Genomic DNA, 15,677 nt, shown 5'->3' on the forward strand with positions numbered 1-15,677 from the left:
TTCTTCTACTCTTTTCACCACCTCTCATATCCGAAATAATCCATAATGGCAAACGATATAGTAGGATTTACATCGTAACACAAAGGATAAATCAACGATGTACATGAAGTTTTCTCTCAATTTCCCAATCGATATTTTCTCGGCGTCATGATAAACATACGACACGTCCAAACACATTGCTTCCTGTCCTATAATTGACGTGAAACTTGCATCAGAAAATGTGCCCAAACCCAAGATTTTATCGAGCACTATATGCAATCAGTATTTAATCCGTTAATGCCATTAAATACCATTAAGGGTACCTTTAGAATTGGTTCATAAAAGGTGTATTGTTTCTCTAATCTCCCAGCCAGCGCCCTCGTCATCGGGCTCTTTGAAATAAGGGGACCTTTAGAATTTGTTCATAAAAGATTTCTTGAAGTCCGGTTTCTTTCAGGCTCAGCTCACATTTTGATGTGTAAGGGGTTCTCTCTCTCTCTCTCTCTTCAGATGAACTGAACTGTATTGTTCCCATTCCAATACAATTTACATATACTTACGAACCAAGTCATAATATTGTCTGGCGGCCGCCAGATAATTCTATCTTTCCTTATCATGATTATGTTATTTTCCTTTTATCTTCTTCACTTTCTACCTTTCCTTATGGTATTCTTTGTTTTTATCCTACCACCTTCTTCTCTTTCTATTTTCTGTATGTTACTCTTTGCTTTTATACTTCTATCATTTCCTCTTTCTATTTTCATTTTGAAATTCTTTGTTTTCCTTTCTATCTTCTGTTCTTTCCTGTTATTATTCTTTGTTTCTATCTTTCTATTTTCTCTTTCTATCTCTCATGTTATTCTTTGTTTTATGTCTCTTTCTATCTGCATCATAACGTGAGGAAATATAGCTAGATTATTTGGCGGCCGCAAGATAATTCTTTCCATATGTTATGTTGCTTTATTTCTATCGTCTTCTCTTTCTAATGGCTGAGTGCGAATGAGGTATTGCCTGGGTTATCGGGCTACACATGAAGAGAAAATATTAACAAAATTATCCATTTTCAATGTTTAGGCAAGATTCAAAGCACTAGCTGACATTAGAAGGCGGACGTGGTTTATTTAAAAACGCTCAAGAAAAGCCTGAAATACAGGCGCGGATCCAGGGGAAGGAGCGTGCTTGGCCCCCTCCCCTCCCCGCCAAAATAAAAGAGAAAGAGAGAATGAGAATAAGGGAAATAAAGAAGAGAGGAAGAAGAAAGAAAGGGGGAAGGAGATCCTCTATTGTAACTATTTTTGTTTATACAACTCGTGAAATATATTGACCTGTTCCGTTTTGTTTGTTTTAAAATTAATCAAGTTTATTTGTAAACACTAGCATTGGCGGATCCAGCGGGAGGAGGGGGGGGGGGGGTTAATATGATGTACATTTTGTTCCCATAATAACGGGAAACGGTTAATCCCATGAATACAAGAAAGAGGGTGGAGGGGAGCCAATAACAAATACCAAATAAATAGCAACAAAAGAACAAACAATAAATGAATCAGAAAATATTACGAAATCGGTGAGATGGCCTCGGACCTCCAATTATCACCTTATTAATCAATCAATAATGATCCCTCCTTTTCTAATATTCCTCTCTTCCTTCATTCCTTCCTTTCCTTTTTTTTATTTGTCCTTTGTACTTTTCTATTATCTTTTGTTGTCTTCTACTATTTCTCCCCGTCTATGTCTCTCTCTACAGTTATTTAGGATCTCTTAAGTCTTATTGGGGGGGGGGGGGGCCTCTCGGCCTCCTGAATTCATTTTAATGTTCGTTTCTTTTTAGGTACCTTTTTCCATTTTCGGAATTATGGACCCTATTTCATTTTCGGATTATGAACCCTATTGCATTTTTCGGAAATACGAACCTTCGGACAACCACCACCCCCCCCCCCCCCCCCCAGGAACGATAACCCCCGTGGGCTTTAACATCCGAGGACAAATATCCCCCCCCCCCCCCGGAACGAATATCCACGGAGGAAAATTAGCTCCCCTAGGACAAATATACGCCCGCCCCCCCCCCCCCCCCCCCCCCCCCCCGTTCATTGAAGGGGAAGTCCACCCTGATGATAATTTGCATTTTTTTTCGGGGGGGGGGGGGGGGTGAAAATCAAAGGGGGTAATTTTCCGAGGGGGAGGGGATAATTGCCTTGGCCGGGGGTGTTCGTCCTATAACCCTTTTATTTATATCAAGTCTCCTCTTCCTCCGATGTAGATTTCCTCTCCCACGAATCCTTTATTCTTATCCAGTTTCTGATTCTTCCCATCTATTTCCTTGTATACTTTATTCCTTTACAGTCGCCTCTTCGTTCCATATATTTCCTATCTCTGATATCATTTAATCTTTAATATCTACATGTATTTCCCTTCCTTTTATCCTTTATTCTTTGATTCGTCATCTGAAGACATCACCCTTCATGGATGTTTACAAGTCCCGTCAAACATTGATTGATTAACAAGTACATGTAAATGACATGAGGTCACTGTCCTCCACACCTCTACCTAACCCCGTCTTTCTACTTTCCTCTCTGCCCTCTCCCCCTCTCTCTCTCTCTCTATCTCTCTCTCCCTCCTGCACGTGATTACATTTCCCAGACATGTTTTGACAGTTCTTATCTAAGAAATATGACACGCCCCAGCCAGCTGAAACTGAAAGGGCTTGCATAGTCTGCCAATTCAGACGCCATACCTTAAATGACAACTGAAAACGAGCAAATAATTATTTGCTTTTAAAAAATAAAGTTGCAAATTATTATTTAGCCAATGAGAAGAGTTAACTTTTCATCTGAAAATCACCATTTAGAGATAGAACGAGATTGTACGAATCGTTGTTGTAGTGGTTTTAAAAATGGAATTATTGTGTCCGAAACTAGACTTAGCTTTTATACCATTGGTGGTTCCAACAACGTGTGTAAGGGAATTAATCTTTCGGATAACCATGGATATCCCTGGGATAACTTTCATCTGATTTTCGGATTTATAGTTAAACATGGATATTCTAAAAGTGGGACACGTCATAGAATCAGGTAAGTATGCAATCATTGATCAATCTGTAGCTAAACAAATTGCAGCTGCGTGATTATGCTTAGTTAAGTCGTTTGTATTTTCAAACCAGAATGAGCAAAGCGATGTGGGAATACTTTATAACTCATGTCCTATGTAGTTATCAAACTTGCGTGCCTCGCGTATCGATGAATGAATTGACCTACATTCATCCCTTTGTTTCATTGTGTTTGGTTACTAGGTTACACGCTGGGGTAGTTTAAGTTTATCAGACCATTATAATGTTCAATGTATTTGTGGCTGCTTTTACCTCTTGAAATAAAGGCTCTTCGTTATTCAAATATTCAACAATTGTTCTGAAATAATGATGGTATGGTGAAATCCTACCCAAACTCGTTTATTCTCATTATCAATGAACATTTTTTTCAGCTAATTACAAACGATGCCTAGTTGGCTAACAACCATCATGTGCAGTACGTGCGAACTTGTGGAATCAAGTCAGTCAATCGGCAATTTCCATTCATTACAGATCAAAAAATTGAAATCCCCATACATCTCTCACTCACATTAACACACACATTTTTATTTATGTTTTGAGGATAGACTAAACATACAAGAATCTCGTGTTCTACGAGACTGCGGACTCCCAAATGTGGTACATTACCGCGGGACATTATGGTAGGTGGGAGTACCGCGGTAACCAGTTGGGTGGCGGTACTCAATAAATTACCGTGGTAATTTGCTCCCGCGCGGTACACGGCGGTACGGTGTCTACTTTATTTCGAGCAATACTGTAGCAAGGGTTTCATAATGCAGACATGTATCTGTTTTTTCAGCCAAAAAACCTTATCAGTGTTAGTAGTTAAAAACATTGACAAAAATGTTAGACACCTTTCTGCTAGGAACACGATAAATTGTTTACACTTCAAAGTGAAAATGAGAAGAAAATGAGAGGAAAAAAAAAACAATGGTATCAAACTGTAGCTAACGACCCCATGAACAGGTCGGTCAGATGTTGCGAACAATTGACTATAAATATACGGAATTGCTTTAAATAGGAGACTTCCTTTTCTTGTAGTTGTACACATCTACTGCCAAAAAGAAACAAACAATATTTGATCCAGTTTTACACATGTGCTTTTCATGTCTTCATGGTGTGTCACTTCATAAATATAGGGTATGTACATGTACATGTACATGTACATGTATAGTGTAATATAGTGCCAAACTTGTTGTTCGTCTTCCAAGACAAAAGGCATGCACAACTGCACATGTACAGTACATACTGTAGTAATCAATGATATTTATTATTTAGTCAAACTTAAAGATAATGTACATGTACAGGGTTGGTCAAGGTTAACTTATGGTGTGATTTATTTTCCTTAGCACACTTTCAACTTATGTTTTATTCCCCCCCCCCCCCCTCCCCATCCCCAGCCTCCTCCCTCTCCATTCCTTCCTTTCTGTCCTCCCCTGCTCTCTCTTCTCCTCTCTCATTACCCCCACACCCCTTCTCTCCCTCTCTCTCCTCATCCATTCCCTCCTCTCCCACACCTCTCCTCTCCTTGGCAAGCACGTGAAGAGGGGAAGGAAACCCCTGATCAGCTCAGGAGGGAGGGAGAGGGAGTGATTTTAAGATGAACAGGCAAGGCGGAAGTCTCCAAGGTTTGAGACTTGTACTCGTAGAAATTCAAGCCAGCATGACATATACTAGACCGAATTTTCCGTCTCTTTCGTTCGTTAGCCTCTTATTGGGGTAGGGTCGGCTCTCTCTTTAGAGACGGAAGCCGTTTATACACATGTCCTTGCTAACGCCACGGCCAGTTCTGGTCGTAGCGTTTTGCCCCCAAAATCCCCCAAAATGTCATTTTACCTCGAGCATGTTATATTGTAAATTAGGCCTAGGCTATAATAAATCAGTTCCACTTACCAACTTGACTGAAATAATCAGTTTAATAGTCCCTTTTTAGGAAATTATGGGTCAAAATCGGAATCCATGTTGAAAAAGATTTTCAAAATGGATTTCGATTTTGACCCATAATTTCCTAAAAAGGGACTATTAAACTGATTATTTCAGTCAAGTTGGTAAGTGGAACTGATTTATTATAGCCTAGGCCTAATTTACAATATAACATGCTCGAGGTAAAATGACATTTTGGGGGATTTTGGGGGCAAAACGCTACGACCAGGACTGGCCGTGGCGTTAGCAAGGACATGTGTATAAACGGCTTCCGTCTCTAAAGAGAGAGCCGACCCTACCCCAATAAGAGGCTAACGAACGAAAGAGACGGAAAATTCGGTCTAGACATATACATAATGACCTAGAAACATGTAAATTTAGAGCATCTAAACATACTTACTTGCACCATAGATAGACTTATTTAAATACAAAGTAACATCATCCCTAATTCTAATTGTACTATATTATCTATTTGAAAGCCAGAAGGGTGTTAGTTATTCAAAGTTCATTACCTTAAGTCCTTACTTAGCTTTGGAACTCGGATCAATCAGATCGAAAGAATGACATTTCAACATGTTCAATTCAAATTCAAGTGTTACTAACACTGTCATGAGTGTTAGTGACTGTAAAATTTGAATAGTAAATGACAGGTGAGCTGAGATTCAGATCGAGAAGTGAAATGATCATGATGATCGATGAGACATCTGAGTGGTGGGTGGTTGTAAATAAATTCTTCTTTATGTTCTCTTAGACTCTATCAGAAGTGCATGCATGTTAAATCACAGAGTATCATTTTAGAAATGAAGTTTGATCTTTGAGATGTTTATGTAAACACAACGTAAAACAGCTGCTGAACATGTCAACGAGTCTGGCTTGGCTGTGCATCATTTTTTCCATTGCACAGCACAGTAACTTAGCCTGGAACACACAGCAGACAGACAAAGCATACCGTACCGTACATTTTCAATACAGTCGACTTGCATGGACAATCAGCTGGTCGATGTGTCATCAATCGTCCGTCGTTTCCATCTCGTCATAAGTAAATAACTAACCGTCTTAGAAGACAAAATTGCCTCCACAGCCTAATTTCAGGATCCCTGTACAAAATTCAAAGTTATACTTACGGATCACAGTAGTCCTGTGTTACTATCTCTCCACATATCTATACGAATTCTGGATGGTAAACCCCATTTCAACGGAAAATTTCGTGTAATATTTCCGTAAGATTTCAGGAGACGACCATCGATGGAATCTCCCATTTGTGTTGCGCAATAAACCTTGTGAGAGCGAGCTCGTGTTATGATAGGTCAACTACCCAAAACGTCATGCGCAAATCGATATTTGTGTTACCATGGCGCATTTGCCGTACCAGTTGCAGCTGAAATTCTCCTCATCACAAAAGAATTTTCCATCCTCCGCCTTTCACGCTTCAAAACAAATGTTATGGGCCAGAAAATAACAAAGGGGCACTTCGCATAGAACATACCATCGGAAACCGGTTCTGCGTAAACACTAGATTGTTGTAGTACCGTTTGAGATAAATAGATCTAAATGCATGATGCAATTTTTTTTCCCACAACAAATAGGCAGGTATATACCCGGGTATATATAGGCCCTAGCTACGCAATCAGGTATATGGATTTTTTTTTCTGAAGAAGGGTTACCCATTATGATGTCCAATATTATTGTTTGTGTTGTCTGTTTGTGTAAGTGGGACCTATTACATCTAGGGGCGCGGTGATGTCTTATCCTGATCGGGGGGGGGGGGGGTGGGGTGGGGGGAGGGGTTGAGGATCGAGGGGTATTTTCTGAACTTCTGAAGGAAGCATATCGACCGAGCCTGAGCAGGAATGGTCTGTGAGGGTGATAATCCCGCCAACCAGGGCCCCACCTATATGAAGCAGGCTTTACACGCTTCAAAATTGAAAGAAAAAAATGTATTCCTTATTCGGTAAAAACCCCGAACATTCAGCATTAGGCCTACGGCCGTTGTGGGGATCTTAGAATTTAAGAGCATTTTTAATAATAAATAATAATAAAAACGGTGCTTATAAAGCGCTTACCAACAGTCTCAGGCTAATCAAAGTTCATATCCACACCTTCCCTATTTCTGCTATTGGCATTAGGAAGCGTTAAATGATTATTTTTAGACGGTAATTTGGACGATTTTCTATAAAAAATTTTTTTTTTTTTTTTTTTTTTGGGGGGGGCTTCTTCGTTTTCAAAGCCGGCCGCCCCCCCCCCCCCATCTGCATCTGCTTACATCGCCGACATTGCTGTTGGTAATCGCTTTTATAAAATTTGCATTCAGTGTAGGTTTTTTAAACACAATATAGTACAGGCACCCCACCCCCCCCCCCGCCCCCTTCACCTACAGAGGCAGCTTTGAAGGCCTATAGGACTGGATATAAGCGAGGGATTCGGCATATAGCGATCTTTGTATTCTAGAGCATTTAAGTTAGTGTTGCTTTACTATTACTTGCTTCTTCTTTTTTAAAGGGGAGAGGGAAGATTTCCCGGCCCCCCCCCCCCCCCCCCCACTCAGGTTTAAAAATGACCGCATGCGTGTTGCCAAAATGTCCTTTTCGTAACAAAAGAAAAAGGTCGAGCCGTATTGACTTTACACACCGGACTTTTGCTGAAAAGGGGGGGGGGGGTGCGGAAAAAGGCTCGTATACAAAAGAAAAAGGTCGAGCCGTATTGACTTTACACACCGGACTTTTGCTGAAAAGGGGGGGGGGGTCGGTTGGAACACGCATATGCGTACCCTAAATAACACTGAGTGGGGGGGCCGGGGAAGATTTGCCCTGGCGATATCTCCCGGCCCCTTGGCGAAAATCCAATCTACGACTTGGCACCCCACCCCTCACCCCATCCGTCAAGGGGGGGGGGGTCCTATATGCAAACGCATTGTGAACAGTATTTTTTCTAAATGTGTGTACACACTATGAATATGACGGACAAAGAAAGAGGACAAAATATACAGTTCCTCAGGTAGATAAAGGAACATCCCTTCACTGCTTTTATGTAAAAATGTGTGGAACAGGTGTCACATGCATATTCACCTGTTCTACACATTTGTACATAATAGCAGTGAAGGGATGTTCCTTTGTCTATCTGAGGAACTGTATATTTTGTCCTCTTTCTTTGTCCGTCGTGTTCATAGTGACATGCGCTCCTATATACAATTTTCTCCGAATACAGGATTAGATTAGACATTATTAGCCGTACATGTATGCAGCCCGTATGCATCTTTTGGGGAGGATACAGGAATTCCAGAAGGGGGCATTTCTCAACCCCGGACCTTTTCCTCCCTCGAGAACATGAGTATAAATTCACTATCCCTCTCACGGCTCAGTAGCCATCGAGAAGAAATAGGAGTGAGGGAGAGAGATCGAGGGAGAGAGAGAGAGGGGGAGAGAGAGGGAGGGAGAGAGAGAGAGAGAGAGAGAGAGAGAGAGAGAGAGAGAGAGAGAGAGAGAGAGAGAGAGGGGGGGGGGAGAGAGAACCGCTGGATACTATACTGAAGACATATCTTTTATCCTTATTATGTGTTTCTCTAAAGGCCGCCCCTCTCCAACCTCATAATATGTCAGTGTCCTAAATGCGGTTTATGGCCATCCTCCCCCGAAATAAATTATTAGCCCCCCCCCCCCTAATTTTTGTCCCTGCTCTGTCCATAGTTATAATCACACCAAATGTCTCATTCAATCAAACATTTACCATCAACAATTCCCTCCACTTTCTGAAATAAAACGTGCCAAGAGTATTCTTTGAATGCCTCTTTTGATATGAAACGATTTGACAAAGGTCATCATAAGTTCAAGGTCGCCCTGAATAAATCTCAGACAAGGCAAGCAAACAAAGAAGTGAGCTAAAAGAGAAACTTTATGACCTCAAAGGAGCAGACTCGTAGCCAGAGTTTAATGTACAAATGTTATCGATCGACGTCCTGGGGAGGGGTCTAAAAAATTTCAACCAATCTTGGACAATTTGGGGGGCACGTGCCCCCCCCCCCCCCCCGTGGCTACGTGCCTGCAAAGGAGGAGGGGGTGGTGGAGTCACAATTCTGGACCTGATCCTTGTATGCATAATAGTCATTGGAATTTCAAAGTGTGTGTGGGGGGGGGGGGGGGCTAGTGGAAGAACAAGATCTACCGGGCCTATCCGTTCACTCCTTCCCATCTAACGTCTTTCACGGGTTCCAATAATTATGATCAAATATTTTGAAAGTGAAATGTATTATTATTTTGATGACAGCTTTTCCAAAATTTATCTCTTTAATGCAAGAAGTTTGGAGCTAGTTGGAGGGGGTGTGTTTAGTCATTAACAAAGGGTTATTTTATAACCACAGCAATGTTTGCTCGAATTGAGTTTTGCATAAAAAGCAGAGCCAACCAGTTTTAAAAGAAGTACTCGAGGTTCATTGAGAATTTGTTATCCGATGTATGAAAATTGAGAATGATCCTATCTGCCCCCCCCCCCCCACTCAGTGTTATTTAGGGTACGCATAATTATGCATGCTCCCTCCTTTTGAAAACACCCCTCAAGTCCAGTGTGTAAAATGGGCTTTTGTGTACTACGAGCAGGGGCGTCGCCAAAGGGGGGGTGTGGGGGGGGTGCGACACCCCCACCTGTCAGGATATTGTCGGTAAAATTGCGCTGCCGTCGGGAAAAAGAGAAAAGGGGGAGGGAAAAGAGAAAAGGAGGAGGGAAAAAAAAGAGAGGGGAAAAAAGAAAGGGAAAAAAGAGAGGGAAAGGGAAAGAAAAGAAAAAAAGAAAAGGAAAAGAAAAGAAAGAAAGGAAAAGAAAGGAAAGAAAGGAAAAGAAAGGAAAGAAAAGAGAAGAAAGAAAGAGAAAAAAGAAAAAGAGGGAGGAGAGGAAAGAAAGGAAAAGAAAGAAAAGAAAGAAAAGGAAAAAAAGAAGAAAGAAATGTGAAAGGGAAACAAAAGAAACGGGGATGAAAGAGAGGAGAGAGAGGGGAGGTAAGAGTCTGAGAGAGGAGGAGTGGGAGTAAAAGAGAGAAGGGGGTTGTTGGGTGGAGTCGTCTCGTCGAGAGAGCAAGAAAGACACGGGTAAATATGTTGCTGTGTCGGGTCAGCTGTGTCGGTATTCTTGCTCGATCCTCGTGTACTATATCAATGCAGAAATTTGAAGTCGGTGAGATGTATATTGTCGGTCGGCAGACAAGTTTTTTTCCCTACGAACTGTGACTTCTTATCCGCTGTGACGACTTCGAGAGTGACTACAACTACAATACTTGTATTTTCTCGAAGTTTCACTTTCCTATAATATCAGCTAAAGAAATCGGAGGTTTAAAATTTTCGGGGAAACTAAATTCAAACAAGGTTTAAGAGTCAACAACGGTACGACGAATCGTTTTCCTTTCTTTATATTGTGATGAAACGCCAAAAAAATGAAACGGCAGGGAAAACTTCATTTAGACGAGTCGAGAACGGTACAACGAATCGTCTTCTTTCTCTAATAATTTAAGGAAATGTCAAAGCTTCCGCGCTTTGCGCGAGAGTGGGAAACTGAATTCAGACAAATAGGGCTTATTAAAAGTCGAAAACGGTACAACGAATCGTGTTCTTTCTCTAATAATTTGAGGAAACGTCAAAGCTTTCGCGCTTCGCGCGAGAGGGGGAAACTGAATTCAGATGAATAGGGCTTAAAAAGATTCGAAAACGGTACGAGGAATCGTCTTCCTTTCTCTATATTGTGATGAAACGCCAAAAATTCCGCGCTTTGCGCAGAAGGGGAAAACTTCTTTTAGACGAGTCGAGAACGGTACGACAAATCGTTTTCTTTCTCTAATAATTTAAGGAAACGTCAAAGCTTCGGGGGAAACTGAATTCAGACAAAATTAATAGGGCTTATTTAGAGTCGAAAACGGTACAACGAATCGTGTTCTTTCTCTAATAATTTGAGGAAACGTCAAAGCTTTCGCGCTTCGCGCGAGAGGGGGAACTGAATTCAGATGAATAGGGCTTAAAAAGATTCGAAAACGGTACGAGGAATCATCTTCCTTTCTCTATATTGTGATGAAACGCCAAAAATTCCGCGCTTCGCGCAGAAGGGGAAAACTTCTTTTAGACGAGTCGAGAACAGTACGACGAATCGTCTTCTTTCTCTAATAATTTAAGGAAACGTCAAAGCGTCGGGGGAAGCTGAATTCAGACAAAATTAATAGGGCTTATTTAGAGTCGAAAAAGGTACAACGAATCGTGTTCTTTCTCTAATAATTTGAGGAAACGTCAAAGCTTTCGCGCTTCGCGCGAGAGGGGGAAACTGAATTCAGATGAATAGGGCTTAATAAGAGTCGAAAACGGTACGATGTATCGTCTTCCTTTCTCTATATTGTGATGGAGCGCCAAAAATTCCGCGCTTCGCGTGGAAGGGGAAACTTCATTTAGACGAGTCGAGAACAGTACGACGAATCGTCTTCTTTCTCTAATAATTTAAGGAAACGTCAAAGCGTCGGGGGAAACTGAATTCAGACAAAATTAATAGGGCTTATTTAGAGTCGAAAAAGGTACAACGAATCGTGTTCTTTCTCTAATAATTTGAGGAAACGTCAAAGCTTTCGCGCTTCGCGCGAGAGGGGGAAACTGAATTCAGATGAATAGGGCTTAATAAGAGTCGAAAACGGTACGATGTATCGTCTTCCTTTCTCTATATTGTGATGAAACGCCAAAAATTCCGCGCTTCGCGTGGAAGGGGAAACTTCATTTAGTCGAGTCGAGAACGGTACAACGAATCGTCTTCTTTCTCTAATAATTTAAGGATACGTCAAAGCTTCCGCGCTTCGCGTGAGAGGGGGAAACTGAATTCAGACAAAATTAATAGGGCTTATTTAGAGTCAAAAGCGGTACAACGAATCGTGTTCTTTCTCTAATGATATGAGGAAACGTCAAAACTTCCGCGCTTCGCGCGAGAGGGGGAAACTGAATGCAGACAAAATTAATAGGGCTTATTTAGAGTCGAAAACGGTACAACGAATCGTGTTCTTTCTCTAATGATATGAGGAAACGTCAAAGCTTTCGAACCCCGCGCGAGAGGGGGAAACTGAATTCAGATGAATAAGGCTTATTAAGAGTCGAAAACGGTACGACGAATCGTCTTCTTTCTCTAATAATTCAATGAAACGTCAAAACTTCCGCGCTTCGCGCGGGAGGGGGAAGCTTTATTCAGATAAGGATTAAGAGTTGAGAACAGTACACCGAATCGTCTGCTTTTTCTCATAATTTAATGAAACGTCAAAGCTTCCGCGCTTCGCGCGAGAGGGGGAGAAACTAAATTCAGACAAGAATTAAGAGTCGAGAACAGGGGGGGGGAGGGACTTCATTCAGCCAAGGATTACCAGTCTAAAACGGTACAATTAATCGTCTTCTTTTCCTAATAATTTAAGGAAACGTCTAAGCACTTCGCGCGGCAGGCCCATCACCCACACCCCCTAATGAGCGCGCTTTTAAGTGATTCTCTTGCTCACTACCGCCCCTCCCAAAATAAGATCCTAGCTCCGCGCCTGCATTAAAATATATAGCTATGATGCTGACAAAATTGAAGAAATAATTCGTTTATTTACGTCGTCGAGGAAAATATACATTTTGCGCATATGCAAGTACCATAGATAGTCCATAGGAAAAACAATTTAGCCTTCGGCCCCAGGTTTATAGGGTTGAATTTATAGATATTGGACATTTAATTTTGTCGGTAATTGGTGGCTAGTTTTGTCGGTAATCGTTGGCCTCTACACCCCCCCCCACTGAAAAAGGGCTAGCGACGCCCCTGCCTGACTACGAGCCGGACTTTGGTGGGTGAAAAGTACCCCTTTACCGGACATTTTGGTAACACGCATGGTATCCCTCCGATCACGGAGTGGGTGGGGGGGGGGGGAGGGGGGGGGGGAGGGCCTATCTGTTTGGATTCAAATCAATAAAGTTTGAATTTGAATTTGTATCATAGACTGAGATAGACTCAAAGTTTACGTTGTAAAGATGTACATGTAACGCTGATATTAAAAAGAAAAAAATAGGGGGCTGCAGCCCATACCACCTCCCCCACCTCGTATGCCTGTATTGTGATGTGACAAATATTCAGAAAAGTATAGGGCTCTTATAATGTTGACCCGTTGATCAGTATCTGAAAGTAACTACAGGGACTCGACAACAGATGGCGCTATAATTTATTTCAATTTTGCAATGGATTAATGTTTTACTCGGTTTCAGAGAAAATATTATGAATGATAACATAATTGTTTAATCATGTATTGATTTTAGTCAAATATATGATATACAGTAATCGTAAATATGTAAATAAGCAAAGAAATATGTAAGGCTGTAGAGATCTCAAAAAAGGTAAATATGAAAAAGCAGAAATAAAGGACAAATTGCCAATACATTATAAAAAAAAATGGGAAAATTTTACAGTGAATCTCATTATATATTAGATTCCTGCTCAGTCCTTCACTTTCTTATCGATCCTGGCAGTTATCTATTAATTCTGTTTGCATTTTTTAATGTTCTTTTTAATAACAACAGTGTAGTTACAGACCTCCACTGATACAAGACCCTCATATAATAATAATAAAATCTACAAGTTAAAAAAAATGCCCCATGTCACCTTTTCTTTTTTCTATACAGAAAAATCTATTTTCCCCCTCCCGAACTGTAGAATAATGTATCACAATTTGTATAAGTGATTTAATATATATTATATTAGTTTGGATACCAAATTCAATTCGTTTTAATTTCTTAACCAGCAATCTTATATATATATACATATAAAGCCAAGCATTAGAGTATATGGAGTGGGGATGGGCTCCATGAAGCACAACGTTTTTGTATGGTCAGATGAGCATTCAAGGGCCCGTCTTAGGGCCCCTGGTGGGGTCAAGGGGGCAGAGCCCCCGGAAGCTCAGAGGTTTTGGGCATTTAATTACGATCAGATGAGCATATTTTTATACCTTTTTTGTGACACTGGCGGAGTGGCGGGGGGTCAAGGGGGCCGAGCCCCATGAAGCTCAGGGGTTTTAGGCATTTAATAACAGTCAGATGAGCATCCAGGGGCCCGTCTTAGGGCCCTAGGTGGGGTCTAGTGAGCAGGGCCCTTCGGAAGCTCAGGGATTTTTAGGTATTTAATTACTGTCAGATGAGCATCCAGGGGCCCTCCTTAGGGCCCTTGGTGGGGTCCAGGGGGTGGAACCCCCGTTAGGGCAATGGTTTTAGGCATTTGATTACGGTCAGATGATCATTTTCTTTTTGCCTAACTGTTAATTTGGGAACTTATAGTTTTTCCAACAGACGCATACAAAAGTATAATTTACAAAAAGAATTGAGAAAAAATCCCGAGTTGTAAATTACTGGTATCGAATTAGTAGTAAACCACGTTTGAATTTGATTTTTTTTTTTTTTTTTTTTTTTTGGGGGGGGGGGGGGGGTGATTCCACAACGTTTCTTTTACAATGCAATCGCATGACCAGAACTCAGTACGCCAGTGTTCAGGGGCTCATGTTTTTTTGGCCCCTAAAATACACACGCTTTCCTATCCTCTCACGATATCTCCACGATATGCGCGTATCGCTTTTATAAAACCCTCCATTGATAAATATAGGGGCATGCGGAGTGTTAAAGAAAATTGATTCCTGTTAACTCTACTTTTCTTTGAATGAAATATAATTTTTACGTGATTCAATTCAGGTTTTATTATTTTAATTTTATTTTTGGTTAAAAAAATATATAACCATTTTTACTCCTTTAATGCTTTTTTTCTTTTCTTGGTTGGGGGGGGGGGGGTGGGCTATTCAGGAGAGCGAAAATGCTTTCCCCCCGCACTTTTTCCATTTTTTTGGGGGGGGGGGGCGGTCCCGATGCGTCTGATCTGGTTGTGACGTGACGACATGAAAGTCCGTCATATGGATAGGCGGAAGTGCGTGAGCGCCTCGATAGCGGCTACTGATGAGGAGGCACTTACTCCGGTCAACTGGAAGACGGTGCTGGTATTGGTTCACTTCCTTGACTCCCAATCCGAGGGTGGAGGATTCGAATCTCTGTCCGGCACTTTCGACAAGAAATTAATCAACATTTGCATTCTGCACCCAGGTGTCAATGCATGGGTACCTGGTAATTTCTGGGGTATAATGATGATAATTGCAGGGACCTCAGGAAAAACACATTAAATCGAATCTAATGAGGCTTCCCTGCATGGGTAAACAAAATAATTGTAATTATCATACCTCATGAAAGCTATAGGACACAATTCAAGAATTTTAATTAAGTATAATTTAGGAATCCGTCATTGATTTTCGTGAAGGACAAGACACACCTATAGCAATTTGGCTTTTATTCAATTCTCTATTTTCGGTGTCGTCCACTTCGCGATTGACCACGCCCTCTTTATATCCACCCCCTATAAAACAGATGTAGCCGCAACCTCCCTGGTGTAGCCTGTAATTTCACCAAAATATGGAGATAATTAACCTTCTTCCTTTCGCCACAGCCAGATCCGGAATTCCTTGGTATGGTCAGATACGTCTATAACCAGGGAGGTACCTGCTATAACTATCAAATCAAATATGTTTTTATTCGCATTATCATAGAGTATGGGTCAACTCGAGAAAAAAAAGATCGCATTCGCTAAGGGCAAGGACGGTGGTTCATTGACTGCACAGATAAGAAAACGTGATAAGCTG

The 15,677-nt window shown here is 41.3% G+C and overlaps 1 protein-coding gene across 1 annotated transcript in view; it reads right to left on the reverse strand.

Moving 5' to 3' along the window:
- LOC754306 overlaps nucleotides 1–6,271 on the reverse strand; it is a 46,467-nt gene extending 40,196 nt beyond the window's left edge. The window contains exon 1 of the mRNA XM_030989540.1: nucleotides 6,109–6,271. The gene's annotated coding sequence lies outside the window, so the exon portion shown is untranslated. The remainder of the gene's footprint in view (nucleotides 1–6,108) is intronic.
- Between the last annotated feature and the right edge of the window lie 9,406 nt (nucleotides 6,272–15,677).

The sequence above is a fragment of the Strongylocentrotus purpuratus genome, unplaced genomic scaffold (assembly GCF_000002235.5).
Source record: "Strongylocentrotus purpuratus isolate Spur 01 unplaced genomic scaffold, Spur_5.0 spur5_contig_842, whole genome shotgun sequence".
Taxonomy (NCBI): domain Eukaryota; kingdom Metazoa; phylum Echinodermata; class Echinoidea; order Camarodonta; family Strongylocentrotidae; genus Strongylocentrotus; species Strongylocentrotus purpuratus.